A 16,309-nucleotide genomic window follows, 5' to 3' on the forward strand; every position below is an offset into this window, starting at 1 on the left:
ATTTATGCTAAAGGGGATAATGTCAAACCTTTCATCCTCAGGTACCTTAGAGAGGTTTTCACATTTGGATGCGTCCTTGGTTTTTACTGTTTTGGGATCTAGAAGTGTTGCAGTGTTGTTTTCACTAGAAGATCCATTCTTTGTTGTTATATTTTTGTAATTGAAATGTTTGGCATTCTCTCCAAAATAATTTGTGCTATTGATTTCAATAGAAAACCCAACCTTGTGATCCCCACTTGGTATGTTATCTTGTAATTCAAGTCTATTATCGCCTCATCATTTTGGAAGGTGTCAAGGCACGGGGGATCTTGATGCTTCCAGTCAATGAGCTCGGGGTGGATGATTGAAATTGCTTCATTGATTAGGTTGAGTTAATATGATGCTTCAATTTTGGTTAGGATGGAGGTATTGAGGTCATTGTCAGTACTCTCTTCATCGTAATCAGGCTCAGAAGGTGATATATCTCTCCTAGAAGTATCCTCGGTATTTGGATCCAAAAAGGTTTTGATCCATGCATCTCCTTCAACTATTTTATCTTCAAAAGTATCAAAAGAATCCTCTTCAGGTTCATGTGAAGCTAAAGAACCCCATTCATATTCATTTGAATCTATCTCAGTATCAGTTTGCAGAACCCTATCATTGTATATTGTTGACTCTAAATTTTTCTTTGGGGATGAACAGCCTTATGGGAAATTCAATGTTGGGGGACCAACTTGCACAAAGAAACACTGAATGACCTTTGGGGTTGAGAAGTCGGCTCTTCCTTGGGTTTTGAGGAAAGGGAGAGGAAACAAATACTTTATAAAAATGAGATACTAAACACTTAGGCGATACGCCATATCATTAAGAGGAAATGAACTAACAGAAATCAAGAAGTATTTGTGACTTTTGTAAGCATCTGAGTCAAGGACATAATCGAAACTAAAACCAAATTTGCTTGAAAATATAAGGGAAACATTCATCACGCATTCACTAGATAACAAGTATAGAAAAACATAGTTTAATCAGTGAAGTCTTAGATAAAATACTCCCAAAGTTTATCAAAATTTTCAACAACAATAGCAAGGAAAACACTATTAATAGTAAGCCAAGAGAGACATCATAAAGGCCATAGGCACAATCTCAATAATCTTCTTATAGCAAGACCAAAATAGTTTTTTAAGGTTGGAAACGAAAGAAAACTCCTACTTAGAAAATTAGACTATTCTTCTGCTTCTAAATCCCCTTTTTTTTCTTCCTTTTTCTCCTTTTTTGGGCGACAGAGAAATTTGCCCTTAAATAGGCCACCGCTCCTAAAAATAGCTCCCCTAAAATCCAAAACTGGCACAACCTCCTTTGAACAGAAAAACATGGCGTGTCACTACAAAGGCCGCACCCAGCAAAACAAACCCTGCAACTCAACCTTTTTCTCTAACGGTCTAGAGGTTACCTAAAATTGAAAAGATTCTGTCATAAGAGAAAGGAGTATGGAAAAGGGGATTGCTGCAAGGAACCGCTTGTAAACTATGCAAATGAGTGAGCCCACCCAGAAGAACAATCAGTAAGCATTGCCATTTGTCACTCTCATGCTGCTTCAAAAACTGGACGCCAAAGACGTACCGAGGGAGCAACGTCGGGCCACCAAGTGTCATGCACGCTCAGCCCTATTGGCTAAAAAAAAATGATCACACCCGCCAAGAAACTTACATCGGGGAAAATAAAGGTGAATATTTCCTAGCGACTATCAGGGGTGATTCTGCCTGCAGAATAGAAGAACCCAAAATTACTGGTTTGAAGACCAAACCTCAACCCACAACAGAATGAAAAAGATCAAAAGCCTGCTGCAAAGGCAGCCACTCATCCTTGGAGAGCGTAACTTGCGCTTCCAACTCTTGTAAATATTGCTCCAGGCAAATTACTTCATCCTAGGGCAGGGGTACAGGTTCATCTTGGACTTGGTTCAAGAGAGTGGAGAGCTGGGCTAGAGGATGCAAAAGACATTCCACCTCATTCACTGAAATAGGGCTTCCCAGCCATTGCAGAAAAACTCTATCCTACTGCAAAATCTCGATTTGTTGCAATACTTGTTCAATCCGTAGCACAGAACCATCTGCAAGGAAAGGAGAAGTAAGCCTAGAGAAACAAATTTCTCGACACACCATTTAATGTCTGGTACTGAAAATTGCAAAGGTGCCAGAGCAGCTGACACCTGCATAATTATCCTATGGCGATTTATGAAGACATTAGTCTTTTTGATTTATTGTCGGTGATCTGCAATCCCTTTCTCCCTAAGCTCCTCTTCTAGAGAAGAGTAAAGCAACTGAAAAATATTCTGGGCTATTAGGAATTTCAGACCGAAGATAAGCATAGAATTATTTATAAGGTGCCCAGCCTCAGCATAGAGGGATTGTGCGTCACTGAAAAGTCTTAACACCGGCTGCAAGGATGGGCAGTACTACTTTAATTTTTCCTAATGAGAAACATACAGCTCCGCCAGCATGGTGGAGAAGTCTAGAGCAATTGGTTGAGGGGGTGGGATGCTCATCAATCGAGATATCTAATTATCTTTCCCAACTGTTTCCTATTGGAGCTGCTGGATTTTGCTTTGCTCAATAGCCACTTGATTTTCCATGGCTAAGATTTTTGCTTCTCTGGTCCTGATGAACTGTTGCAACTGCAATGTATTATTATGCTCCTGCTGCAGAAGAGTCTCCAATTCTGAAACACGCTTACCGGATTACTCGAGACTTACTTCTTTTGCTTTCAGTTCGGCATTGAAAGTCATCTTCTCATCCATCCGTGACACCTGGGCTTCACTCAGTTGATGGCCATAACCTTCTTTGAGAAGGATTTCTTTGTGCAATTGCATCTGAACTTGGGCGACATCCTTGGAAGAAGCCTTCAATCATTGTATCTCAGAGTCTTTATCTTGTGATTCCTTCAGGGCTACATTTCTTGTCACTTCTTGACCTTTTAGCTGAGAATCGATGTTGTTAAGGGTCGACTACAATTTTCTTTTTTCTGCATTGGCTTGAGCTAGCAGGCTTTGCAGACGATTGATCTCTGATACCCAAGCCTTATCTTCCTTCCTTTGCTGGGAAAGGGAATCACGGAGGCTAACATTTTCTGCTTGGAGCTTTTCTAAATGATGGCTCTTCTTAATAAAGTCCGTGGACACTGCTTTAGAAGTTTCTTCCATCATTCCAACCTTGTCAGATGTCATGGTGCTTTGGAGACTAACGCCCATTGCTTGTATCTCATAATCATCGGACCTCATCTGGGATTCTGGCTTATCAACCTTGGGAACTAGATTTGCAAAGTAAAGGCAATCTCTTTGCTCGTTGAAATGGGTCTGCAGGCGAGGACGAGCGCGATGAGAACCTTCCTTCTCCTTCCTCTTATTTGCCTTATTCAAACCAATGGTTTGATCATAAACAACCTGCTACTGGAAACTATCCAGGTGATCGATGGCTTGACCTGCAAAAACTGCACCAGGAGGGACAGCGAAAGGGAAATGCAAAAAAGGGGCAGCAAAAGAGGATTGGACCAGATGAGTCACTGCCAGTGGGGAAAATAACGAGACAAAAGGGGAACCCACTAATGGGAAGAAACTGGTGGATGCCACAGCCATACTCTGGGGGGAAAACTCTTCAAAACCTAGCCTACGCGACACAGGGACCGCTTCTGATGTGGGCGACTGAAAAGTTGTATGTATGGGAGTTCTGGCCAGGAAAGGAGTGGAAGTTTGTGTGAGTACATCTTGGGGATTAATCATCATACCCACTGGGGCCAAAGTAAGAGCAGTAGGGACTGAGGTTTGCATGATAGATGTGAGAGTAGCTACAAGAACATCCAGAGAATGGGAAGAAGCGAAAAAGGGACGTACCTGATCGGTCGAAGGCTGCAATGGCTGAGGATCTGTTGATGCTGTCATTGATGTATTAGATGCAACCTCTTTTGACCTACTGAGATATGGCTTCTTCTTTGGGGGCCCTCAAAGGACTGCTTCTCATACCGCCTTTTACTAGACTGCGAACGAGGTCTGCGAGTTGCACTGTCTAGAGAAGGAGGGATTTCTACCTCTAGCTCCTGCCCTTCGATATCTATAATCCCAACTTCCTGCTGAGCAGCTATCTTGGGAGATGAGTCCCCACGTAAGGAACTATCACCTGTCTCATCATCAAATTTATTTACCTTACTCCATTCCTACTCGAAATGCTCATCCAGTGGTGTGTTTCCAAGGCTAGTTCTAAGCTGATTCACTTCCTGACAATAGACCCAAAAAATTTCCCTTTTCTTTTTGGGCCAGGATAAAGTTTTCATGCCCTCTAACAATGCCCGAGGAATTGGCTTCATGGGGTTGAATCTTTGCATTGGGGTATAAAATTTTAACCACGAGGGGCGATCCAAAATAGGAAAATCATCAGGACCCACATATTTGTTTAGGTCGTCAACCCAAAGGTTGGTACGTTCCGCCCATGAGTCTCGAGGCTCATGCCTCAGTGTTTTTCTTTTTGTTTAAGCAATCATCATGGTCGTAACTCCAAAGGTCATCAATTACTATGAAACCCAGTTGCACCATCTTTGAAGTCAGGGTTTCCTCAGCTACTTTTCTTCTTACTAGGGTAATTGGGCCAATGGCCTTGTTATCCTCTGTGATGGAAGTATCATACTTCCCAGCCCCAATCGCTTGCTCGACTCTTGCCAGCTGCCTTGCCATTTCCAAAGCTAGGGTTCTGTCAGTCACGTGAGTAGGTAGCCGAAACGGCTCTTCAGAGAAACCATGTACGCGGATGAAAGAGAAATTTGGGCCCACGAACCAGTCGCAAGGAGGGCATTAATTCTGCATCCAATTCATTTGGACTTGTGAGAAATGGGTGAGAGGTTCATTGAAGATTACTCCAAAATCTTTGAGTACGGGAGCCAAGAACAAATCGAAAAACTAATAGGAGTCATAAGAGGCCAGCAACAAAGGCGTCTAACAAGACACCAGCAATACATTTCTTGCCTCATCAAAAGTGGCCAAGCGCATGAACTATGTGAAAAAAGCTTCATTCTGATGCAGAAGAAGATGCACCAATACTGAAGAGAACCTGAAATGTTGCAATTGTTGGATTTTGGATAACTGCTTGACTATGGCCTTAGCGATAGTCGTGGAGAAGTCGAAGTGGAAAGGTTCCCTTTACATTCTGCATTTTAAAAGAAAGCTCATTATGGAAGCTGTGATATTTCGGTCGCTATCATGACCACACAACCAAGCCAGGGTAGACGAAATATCTCTGAGGTCATCTTGTTTCAGATAGCTATATGACAAAGGAAACTTTAGAGGCCCCGCTAACAAACTTCGGTTGAGGGCATTTTGACAGAAAGTTAACGCATCTCTCCTAGTGCTCCAGAATTCCTCCATGGATCTCTCCGAGAAAACCTCAGTATTCTCCAAGATTGGGAAGCATAGCATTTACCTAATGGCCTCCAGAGATATAATCAGTTTCAAGTGCGAGCCGCTGACAGAAAATGAGGTAGGATCAAAAACCTCCACACAGGTGGCTACGAGTTCAGGACAGTAGGGAACTGCGGGGACCAAAAATTGGGGAGCACCACTCTTCCAGAAATGCACTGCGACGGAATGAGGATCATTTTTGTGATGCAGCATCCTCGAACAAGCGGCCTCTCTAAGGTTTTTGGGCTGCTTTCGGATCTCATGCTCATAGATGTTTTCTAAGGAATCCAGAACAACCGACGAGTTCTGGGTCATCGTTTTCTTTTTGGCCTTTGTCTTTGGATAATCCTTCTTTGATGGGATGGCATGAGAGGAGTAAGATAGTTCCTCAAAAATATCAACCCCAGAAACCTCTGGGAGCAACTTTTGCAGATGAAGCCTCTGAATCATTCAAGGTAGACAATCGGTCTTTCCTAGACTTCTATCAGACCAGAGATAGAGAATGGAAACTTGCACGTCATCCTCTGGCCTAACTCCTTGGCAACAAAATGAATAGATTGATGACCAGGAGAACCTTTGAGCTTTTAAATGTATGACATGCTTTTTTTTTTGCGAAAGCTAAGGCTTAGCTGACACACGTACAAACTCAAAATGCTGCTACGATCAACTTCCACGAATGAGGGGAGTTGTCATTCTCACTTTCCAAAAAAAACTACTTGGTTGTTTTGGCATTCCTCGGGAGAAGTACCTTAGGCCAAATCTTTCTTTAATCGAGAAGATTAGCTAGGAATAATGGCCGCGTGAGTTGAAAAAGACTGGCAGAGATTGCTCATTTAAGGGGACATACCTAAAAGTACATATGGCTCTTTGTTTCCATCCATTCCTCTTTTTGAAGTGACTGACTAGACACTGATATCTTGGAAATAATCTCATTCACATGATGTGAATTAGTAGAGGTGTGATAGAGACATTAAAATGGGACAAGGGTGAGCTCAAGTTGCCGATTGCTTACCTACCAAGATTTTTGCTATAAATATGTCTTTTCAGACATTATTTCATCACAATGCGAGATATAACGATGAAGTTTATAAAGAAATGGATACTCCAGTTTGGCTCGTTAGCAGAAGGGTGCAAGTCACTTTCCTAGGGAATATATCAGACCGGAGACTGCAAGAGATGATGAGAAGGAAAAATCCATTAATAATTGCTGCCATCAAATGGGTATTTGGGGAAGATTTCATTGGCAATCCAGACCGATACCGGGTGAATACAGATATTTGTTTGCGCTTCGTGGCTTCTCTGCTAGACTGCGGCCAATCTAGGCTACTGGCAATGCAGCTAACGCAAGCCCTCTTTCCTTTAGACTATCTAGGAGGCCTTGAAGATGTAGTTGTGTATCATGTACCTTTCCTCGGACTCCCTATGGTATCTGACTTAGAGCACTTCATCTTTCAGAATGAAGAAGTGAGGTGGTGTCCACTTATCAATGGCTTGAAAACTGTGTCATTGTCCTCTCACAGGTACCGTGTCGAGCTAGCTACAGAGTTTCTTTTGCGAGTGCATATGATGGTTCCTATTCCGGAAGGCACGGAATGGTATACTGGGTTCAGGGACTATATCTTCCCAAGAGTCCTATTGTCGGATCAGCCTCCTAACCTGGTGGTTATATTCATGCACGGGGAGCCTGAGAGTTCTTCTAGTTTGGAATGGCTAGGAGAAGAAGGGGACTCCGATACTGAAGAGGAATATACTGAGACTAGCCTCTGAGAGGAGTGGCAAAGCACGACTTGTGCTTGAAACTGTAAGATGTAAACAAGAGAGAGGTCGAGGGCCCGCACATTTTGTAATAGTATACGAGAAAGACTTAATATAATGATTTTGCTTTTTCTTTATCTAGTCTCTCTTTCCTGATGCTTGCTAAGCTGAAAATAATTAAAATAAATACACACCACACATATGCACATAATATACACTATTTACATGGAAAAGGGGAAAGGACCCTTAATAATAAGGCTTAAGATGAAAACTATTAACCGGGATGGAGAGGGAGTCTCCATTCATGTCCTCTAACTCAAAGGCGTTGAAACCTTTACATCCTACGATGCGAAAGGGACCCTCCCATATGCAGTCGAACTTGGTGTGCTGACCTAACTTCGCCATCCTCTCATTGTACTTTAGAACAAGGTCTCTGAGGGTGAATATAACATCAGAACTCTTTTTACTATCAAACCACCTTTTTACGACTTCTTGCCTGTCCTAGAGAGCTGTGAAGGCAGCCTCCCTTGCTTCCTCTAACTCCAAAATCTCTACTAGCCTTACGGCCATTGGGCCATTTTCGGCGATATCCATAGATTTTAGCAACTGTGCCGGAATTTTCAGTGATAGAGGAAAAAATGTATCTTTCCCGTATACCAGCTTGTATGAGGAAGTCTTGAGAATCTGCATGGGTGTTATGCGGTCAGCCCATAATGAACTCCTCAGGTGATGGTGCCACTCCCTCTTATATTCTGCGCCTATCCTCTTGATAAGTCAGATCAAGTTCTTATTAGTAGATTCTGCCAGACCGTTCCCTTGGAGGTAATAGTTAGAGGTGGTTTTGAGATAAATACCTCTGCTAAGAGTGAACTGTGTGATCTATGAGCCAGTGAATACGCGAGCGTTATTAGATATAACAATTTTTGGGGGACCGTAGTAGCAAGTCAGTTCTTCTAGGAAAGATAGCACTTCATTTTCAGATGAATTATGTAGGGGAATGGCTTTAGACCATCTGGTGAAATAGTTTGTGGCGGTCAGGATCCATTTATGTCTGGCTGAGCTTGGAGGATTGATCATCCCGACAAAATCGAGTCCCCATTAAGCAAAAGGTTCTTCAACTGACACAAGCTTGAGTGGCATGGCCGCTTTCTTACCCCTCCCAGTGTAATATTGGCATTCTTTACATCCTCTTACTAGAGCGTGTACATCTTTGAACATGGATGGCCAAAAGTATCCGGCTTGAGTAATTTTGATCATGGTTGTAGGTGCGGAGAAATGACCTCCTAAGGGGCCGTAGTGAAATTCTTGGAGAATTTTATCAGCTTGGCCTTGATCTACACATCGGAGTAGAACTCCGTCAAAATTTCTTTTGAAAAGAATTTCATTTATGAGGCGAAAACCATTGTTTTGGAGTCGATAGAATCTCCTCTTGGCTAGCTGAAGATTTTCGGGAAAGGTCCATGTCTTCATGAAATTTTTTCTTTTGTCAATCCAATTTCCACTGGGGGCGTCGGGCATAAACATAACCATCTCTTCCGAGATGGCTTCGAAATCATGGGATTCACTATCCTGCACTATATACTCACATAAACCTCTCCCGCGGACTAGCTTTGTGGGTCTGATGTCAACATCATATTCTAGGATCTTAGTGATCCAATTCGCTCTTTTTTCTGTGATGTCGCCCTCCATAATGTATTCTCTTACTACGGGATGAGCTACATACACTGTGGTCTTGTTGTAGGCAATGAAATGTCGGAATCTCTTCAGTCCTTTTACGACAACTAAGACTTGCTTTTCAACAAAGTTATAGCAGAGCTCATAATGGAAGACGATAGGGTGCTCTCCTCCCTTTTGGGTTTCCTTTTGAGTTAGCACCATGGCAATACTATGCTGACCGGAATAGACATACATTATGAAATTTTTCAACATGTCCAGATTAGATAATACTAGGACTGAACAGATGGCATGCTTTATTTGATCGAAGGTGTAGACGTCTAAAAATGGTCAACGCTTGCGGAGTCGTACTTTAACATTTGTGCATTACCTTATTTTAGGTTTTTTGCGTCGCATTAACATTTCTCCTATGTTGTGCACTTGGTTTTTATCATTTGCGAGCATCGAGTCCTTCTTCTGCATTCTTCATTTGTCTTGCTTTTGAATTTGCTCTTGTCAATAACAATCTTCAGTCATGATTTTGGTCGATCTTATCCTGTCGCATCAATGTGCGTGTTCATTTGTCATCATTTTGGACATCGTCCATCCTAATTAGGGTTTTTTCCTCTTTTCAATCTTGTCATCTTGCGATCAATTTGTCATCGAATGTTGTCATTTTCAATCTCGTCATTTTGCGATCAGTTTGTTATCGATCGTTGTCATTTTCAATCTTGTCATTTTGCGATCGATTTGACATCGATCGTCGTCCTTCTCAATCATGTCAATTTGGATCAATTAGTCATTGTTCCTCATCAATTGGCGCATTTATCAATCAAATCACTTATCAGCATTGGTCCTTTGTCAGTCAGAATCATGATCAAATCGAATCGATATCAATTATCTTTTGTCAAAGACCTAATTGTCGTCCTTGCATTTAACCTTGTTTGTCATTTCTCCCTCTAGGTTAAATAATTTATTTATTTATCCTAAGTCTTCTTGTCACAATTAAATATTTATTTAATTGGCTAACTAATTCTCCTCTCTTTGTGAATTAATTAATAAATGAAAAATTATTAATTAATTTACCTAATTTTCCAATTTACTAATTTCTCCTAATTCCCAATTGTCTAATTTTCATCAATTTTCTAATTTCCTAATTTCTAATTCATCTAATTTTCAATTTTCTCCTAATTTTCTCCTAATTTCATGGGAATGACATAGCAAATTTGTCATAATTTGTCATAATTGTCATTCAATCAATTTTGACATAGTAATTTGTCATAATTGTCAATCAATCAATTTTGACATAGTAATTTGTCATAATTGTCAATCAATCAATTTCGCATAGAAAGTGTCAATTTGTCATAATTTGTCATATTTGTCATTCTTGATTTGAAATTTCCATTCGAATCAAATTCATGCTAATCTTGTCTTTTCTAAAATTTGTCTATAAATTGGATGAATTTCTTCAATCAAAAGGGCCGAATCAATCACGCTTCTAGTACCCTTATGCTATCATCTCGTCTTGTCAATCTTGCTTTCATATTATACTTATGCACTTGAAGGTGAGATCCACAAAACAAAGCTATTTTAAGGAGAAAGAAGGACAATGGAGAATTCTTGAGAAGACATTTACACTTGTGATGGTTTGCATTTGAATTGAATGTCTTGTTTTTCATGTATCTCTATTGAATGTAATTAGGATTTATCATTGCAATTTTAGTTTTCGTGATTGAGCTAGGCTAATTTGTTATTTGCTTTGATGATTTCCAGATTCCTATCTACATTAATTGGTGAACCCGATGTGAACTAACCCCCTAACCATGCTTTTGAGTGCTTTTGAGCTGATTTGTAGGTGAAAACCCCAAGAAACAGGGTAATTCAAGGCTTTCTGGGCACTTTTGCGCCTGTGTAGGAGAGTTCTGCGCCTGTGTCAAGGGATCTGTGCCTGTGTTACTGCATTCTGCGCCTGTGTCAAAGGGATCTGCGCCTATGTCAATACATTTTGTGCCTATGTTACTGCATTCTGCGCCTGTGTAAGACATTCTACGCCCGTGTAAGGCCAGAAACAGAGGTAAAAATTAGTGTTTTTACTTGCAAATTACTTTGTTTTGCATTTTGTTTCTACATTTTGGTTTTTCTTTGGTACTGATTCTCTATGCAGCACCTTGGCATTATGCATGGCAAAGACAAAAATGAAACTACTAACAAATTTTATGCAGGTTCGTTAGTCAAAGACCAAACAAATCAAACTTCTAACTTGGTGATTTTGTAGGTTGCCTTGTATTTCAACCAAACTTTTGTGTTTGTGATTCATAATTAGGCACCTAGTATGATTGCTAAGTAGGATGGAATGAACATGTGTTTGCTTTGATTGTCAAGTTTGACATTGGAGTAGGAGAGTATGCTCTCATCCTTCTTAGGGTGATCAGAAATCCAGATCTTCGATATCATTCTCATGGCTCGGATTGTTTGTTACCTTTAGAGGGCCTGCCTTCCCAACCATTTGCTTTCTTTTGCAAGCAAGTGACAATCGTGAGAAGGGAATGACCCAAAGTGAGTACAGCTAGAGTACCTTGGTATTATAACTCACTATAAATAAATACCTGATGGGCGAAAGCTTTGAAGGAAGGGTTACGTGGGAATTGTAGTTACTTGGGAAGTGATGACCCTTGGACTCTTTCTCATATTAGCATCTAAGTAGGGCCTCATGGTCTAAATCGTGCTTGCACGACTACATTTTTTTGGTATCTTGGTGGGCTTAATGTCTCAATCACGCTTGCGTGACACCAAGGAGTAACGCTTAACAGAAATCCTTACTAAACACCTTGTATTTAGAGGCCAAAAATCCTTCTAGTTGCTTGAGAAGGACAAGTTTGGATACTTGGAAGAGATACTAAGTTTGCCATGGGGAGATTTCCATGGGGACTAATGCTTGGTTGCCCTGAGAAGTGAGTGTCGTGGAGGGGAACCCGTGGGGTCAAGCATCTATGTATTCTCCTTGAATCCCATAACGAGTTTACCTCTCAAGTACCTACTGTCCTTACTTACCATAAGAAATGTGTGAATGAGCATGATTGTCTTGAGTCTAAGTTAAAATATCTTGTCTTCTTTACTTGTCAAAAGTTGAGTTGTGTCTCATTTCAAAAACAAGACAAATTGATTCAAAACAAGGTTAAACACAAGAGTATTTCATTCAACAAAGTTCAAAACACCTTCAAACATGGTTGTCAAACATTTTTCAAAATCTTGTCTCAACATTCATGTCACTTAGATTTAGGTTCATCCTAGGTTTTCATTTTGCAAAATCATTGTCAATTACTAAGGTTAAGTTTCACCTAGGTCATACTCCTTTGCATATCAATAAGGATCATCCATTTTGCATGTGTCCTCTTGTATTAGAGTAATATCATTTCATAATTCAACCTTAGGTTTTGTCCTAGGTTGACATTGTCATACATTTGCATTTGCATCCTTGTCCTCATAGCATTAGGTCACATTTGCATACCCTAGGTCTCTTCATTAAGCTTAGGTCATTATCATATCATATTAGGGTCATTTGCATAGTAATTGTCCCTTTGCATATAGTGTCAAAACTAGGTTTTGTCATACTTGAGTAATGCAAATCTTTGATAAAACCCTAAGTTATTGTTAGGAAGTCTTGACCTTATCAAACTTTTGTCTTTTTGTCATTAATGTCATTTGGTCAAACCTAGCTTAGTATCCAAGCATATAGGTGAGACATTGTCAATTTGTCCTATTGTCACTTGGTCCTTTTGTCCTTTGAGGTCTAGACATCATTTCAATTTCCTAAGGGTCTCATTTTTAGAATTTCATTCATGAGTTTGTCAAAATCTTGAAAAACAACAAAAACATTAAGTTGCATTGTCATCCTTTTAAGTTGCATTTGTCAATCCCATTAGTTGCATTGCATAGTGACATGTTTGTTGAAATGAGATCTCAACCTTCTTACGAAGCTATGTCATCACAATTGAGCAATCAATCATGTCAATCCAATCTCTACATGTCTCAGAACTTGGATCAAACTTATCATGATGATGTAAATGTCCAAATACAAAAACTAGAAGAGAAACTAGCTCAAGAAAATGAGATTTTGGAACAAAGAGTGAAAAACATTGAGAAGCATAGATCACAAATGTCCAAAATGTTTCAAAAATTTCTAGGTCAAAATCCAAAGATCGAGCCAATTGATGTAAGATCTCTTCTTGAACGATCAGACATACCAGCTCTCCTCTCCCAAATAGCGATGATGAAACAATTTCAAGAAAAGAGACAACATCAATTTCAACATTATGTGCCTCCACAACAAGAACAAGAAGGTGTTTACTATCAATCAGATTTTCAACCAATACAACCAATTGTTCAACATATACAACCAATACAACCAATGGTCCAATTTAAACAATATGTCCAACCAACTATACAATGTCCACAAATGGTTCAACCAATGGTGGAATATCAATGTCAACAACCACAACCAAACATTCAAAAACAAAGGTTGCAACACACACCAACCCAAGTTTCAAACATGTCAAAACAATTGAACCAAGTCCAATATCAAAACATGACATCAAACCAAAAACAAGTTCAAAATACAAATACAACTATGTCAAAACCTAGAAAGAAAGGTGGTTTTATTGCAATGATCTTAAGGAAACTACCAAGTGAGTTCTTTGAGGAAGATCAAGATAATACAACTATGTCTAGCAATGCCTCATCCCCCCACAAACAAATTGACTCTCCAGTGGCATCTATCCCTACACCTTTAGAAGTTTCCCAAGAACCTTCCATATTGTCCTCATCAAATAATACACCCAAGGATGAAATTATCCAAGGGCTATCCATAATTGATTGCTAAGATAATCCAATTCATGATGCACATCCTTGTCATGTTTCAGAAATACAAGACCCAATGCCACCATGCACTTTATTGCCATTACCTGTTTTAGAGGACCCCATTCGAAGTCCCTCTTCCTCATGTTCAAGCATTGATTCCTTGCCAGAATCCATCACAAATGTTCAAAGTGCCATTCCTTCATGCCAAAACATTGATCCCTTGCCAAAATCCCCTATGCATATCCAAAGTCTAACCCCATGTCAAGAGGATAATTTAGAGCATGAAGAAACGTGTCTTGAAATAGATGAAGATCAAGGTCTTGAAACCTTATCATCCCATCCAATTGTTGACCAAGATTCCATTTCCCCAGACACTCGCAATGTTTCACTTATTCCTGTCAATTCTATCCAAGAACACAATGCCCTTTCAAATCCCATTGACATTCCAGATATCCCTTCCATCCTTTCCGATGATCCCATTGAATGTCAAGAGAAACACACCTTTGAAAGGGATTCCAATGATCTTCCTCCTTGTCAAGATCAAATTATTCCTTTAAATCCTCCACAAGATCCTTTTGTTCCTCCATCTCCTTGTCTTAATGCTCCATATACACTCCAAGATCGCATTTCTTTTGATGATCCCATTATTTCTCCCATTCCATCTCTTGAAGAGCCTGTCATTGAACCATGTCCACTACATAATCCTTGTCCCCCTCATGATCCTAATCCCCATCATGATTCTAACGTGTCAATGCAAGATGTTCATGAACCCTCGACATGCATAATGGGTTCTTCCACTTTGGTGCAATCCGATCCACTTCAAGATCTCATTATTTCTGTCATATCATATCCACCTCATAATGGACCCGTGTCTTCTTCCCGAAGAAAAGAGTATCCTAAAAGTCAAGATATTCATAAAGGTAAAGGAGTAGATCTCCATAAGTAAGAATCCCTTCATGTTAAAGAAGATCTTAAGGGTTATGTCTACACAACTCACTCTCAAGACGTTGGTATCCCTCCATCAAAATCAAAACATACACCTTCCCCATCATACTTTCCATCCATCTTAGGTCCTTATATCCCTTTGTCCTCTATGCAAGGTCGGAAAAGGCACACATCCTTGAGTAAATTTCATCAATCCAAAATAACTCCATTTCATTCATACCCATCCATGCATTCCTTTCCTCCTCCAAGCAATTTGGATGCCAAGTATAAATGTCATAAGTCTAAAAATCCACATGTATTCAAGGATCAACATGTCCAATATAATCGACATGTCAAAACAAAGAACAATATGATTTATAAAGAAAAAGAAATATTCAAAAGGCCACAAAGGCCCATTGACCAAAATAAAGAAAATTCAAAATCTATATGGGTTCCTAAATCCCTTGTGCAAGCAATGCACTCCAAGGAACCACAAAAGCATGAAAAATCAAAAACCATGTGGATCCCTAAGTGGCTCCTTGAAGCACAAAAGCAAAAAGAAACATCAAAATTGGCATCTACAATTTCTATTCCTCCATCCAAACCTTCCAAGTCTATTCCTCCACCACCTTCTTCATCCATTTTGGGCCCTTATGTCCCAAAATCCATAGCCTTTCCTTCGTCAAAATCTCAATATCCAAAATACATTTTTCCTCCATCAGTCCATCACCCCTCAAGGTGTGTGCCAATGTTGATCTTGCCTTCATTTCCATCCAATGAAGCCCAATTCTTCCAATACCCTATCCATTATCCAATGCATATTTTCCATCCTTCCATCCCTCCGGTCCAATCCTTGGCATAAATCCTTGCCTTAATTTCATCTCTTTTTCCATGTCCTTATCCTACCAACGTCTTTTGAGCATGCTTTTAAAAGGTCATGGTCCATTTTTTTCAAGGCTACTATCCAAACAAAAAGATGCTTGAGTCCTTCTTCCATCCCCTATCATTTGTCCATCTTCTATTGAAAAAGCTCAAAAAATACACAAAAAAAAAAAAGACAAGAAAAAAAAAAGTAAAGCAAAAATAATTCATTCACTGGTGAAAACCTGGCAAACAGGCACCTTGGGCAAGTACCGTGATGAAAACCTGGCAAACAGGTGTCATGCGTAATTTATGAACTTCTTGCACACCACACTTGGGGGCAGGTTTTATCCTATCATATCCTTTTGTCCTTAATTGTTCCATTATCCTATCGAACCCATGTCATACTCCTTCATATCCTATTGCCCTTCATTATCCTATCATACCATGTCATACTCCTTCATGTCCTATTACCCTTCCTTATCCTATTGTCCCTCATGTCCATTTCATCTTTCCACCTTTGATCTTGACAAGGCTAAAGATCTTCATGAGCATCATGCATCTTGTTTGCAGCTTTCAGTCTATCATAGCTTTTGGTCATTTATCCATTTGTTTATTATAACCTTTCATCCATATTCCCTGTCTTATTGCAACTTTCTACCACTATCCCTTAGCCTACCCTGACCTTCAGTCTATGTCCCTTATCCATTCTTGGTCTTTCTTATCCTATCCATATCTTATCACTATCCATACACTCTTTTTCATTCCTTGATCTTGATCTGACATAAGGATGCAAAATTTAAACATAGTTTCAAAAACCTCTTGACATGTCCCTCATGC

The sequence above is a fragment of the Cryptomeria japonica genome, chromosome 1 (genome assembly GCF_030272615.1).
Source record: "Cryptomeria japonica chromosome 1, Sugi_1.0, whole genome shotgun sequence".
Lineage (NCBI taxonomy): Eukaryota > Viridiplantae > Streptophyta > Pinopsida > Cupressales > Cupressaceae > Cryptomeria > Cryptomeria japonica.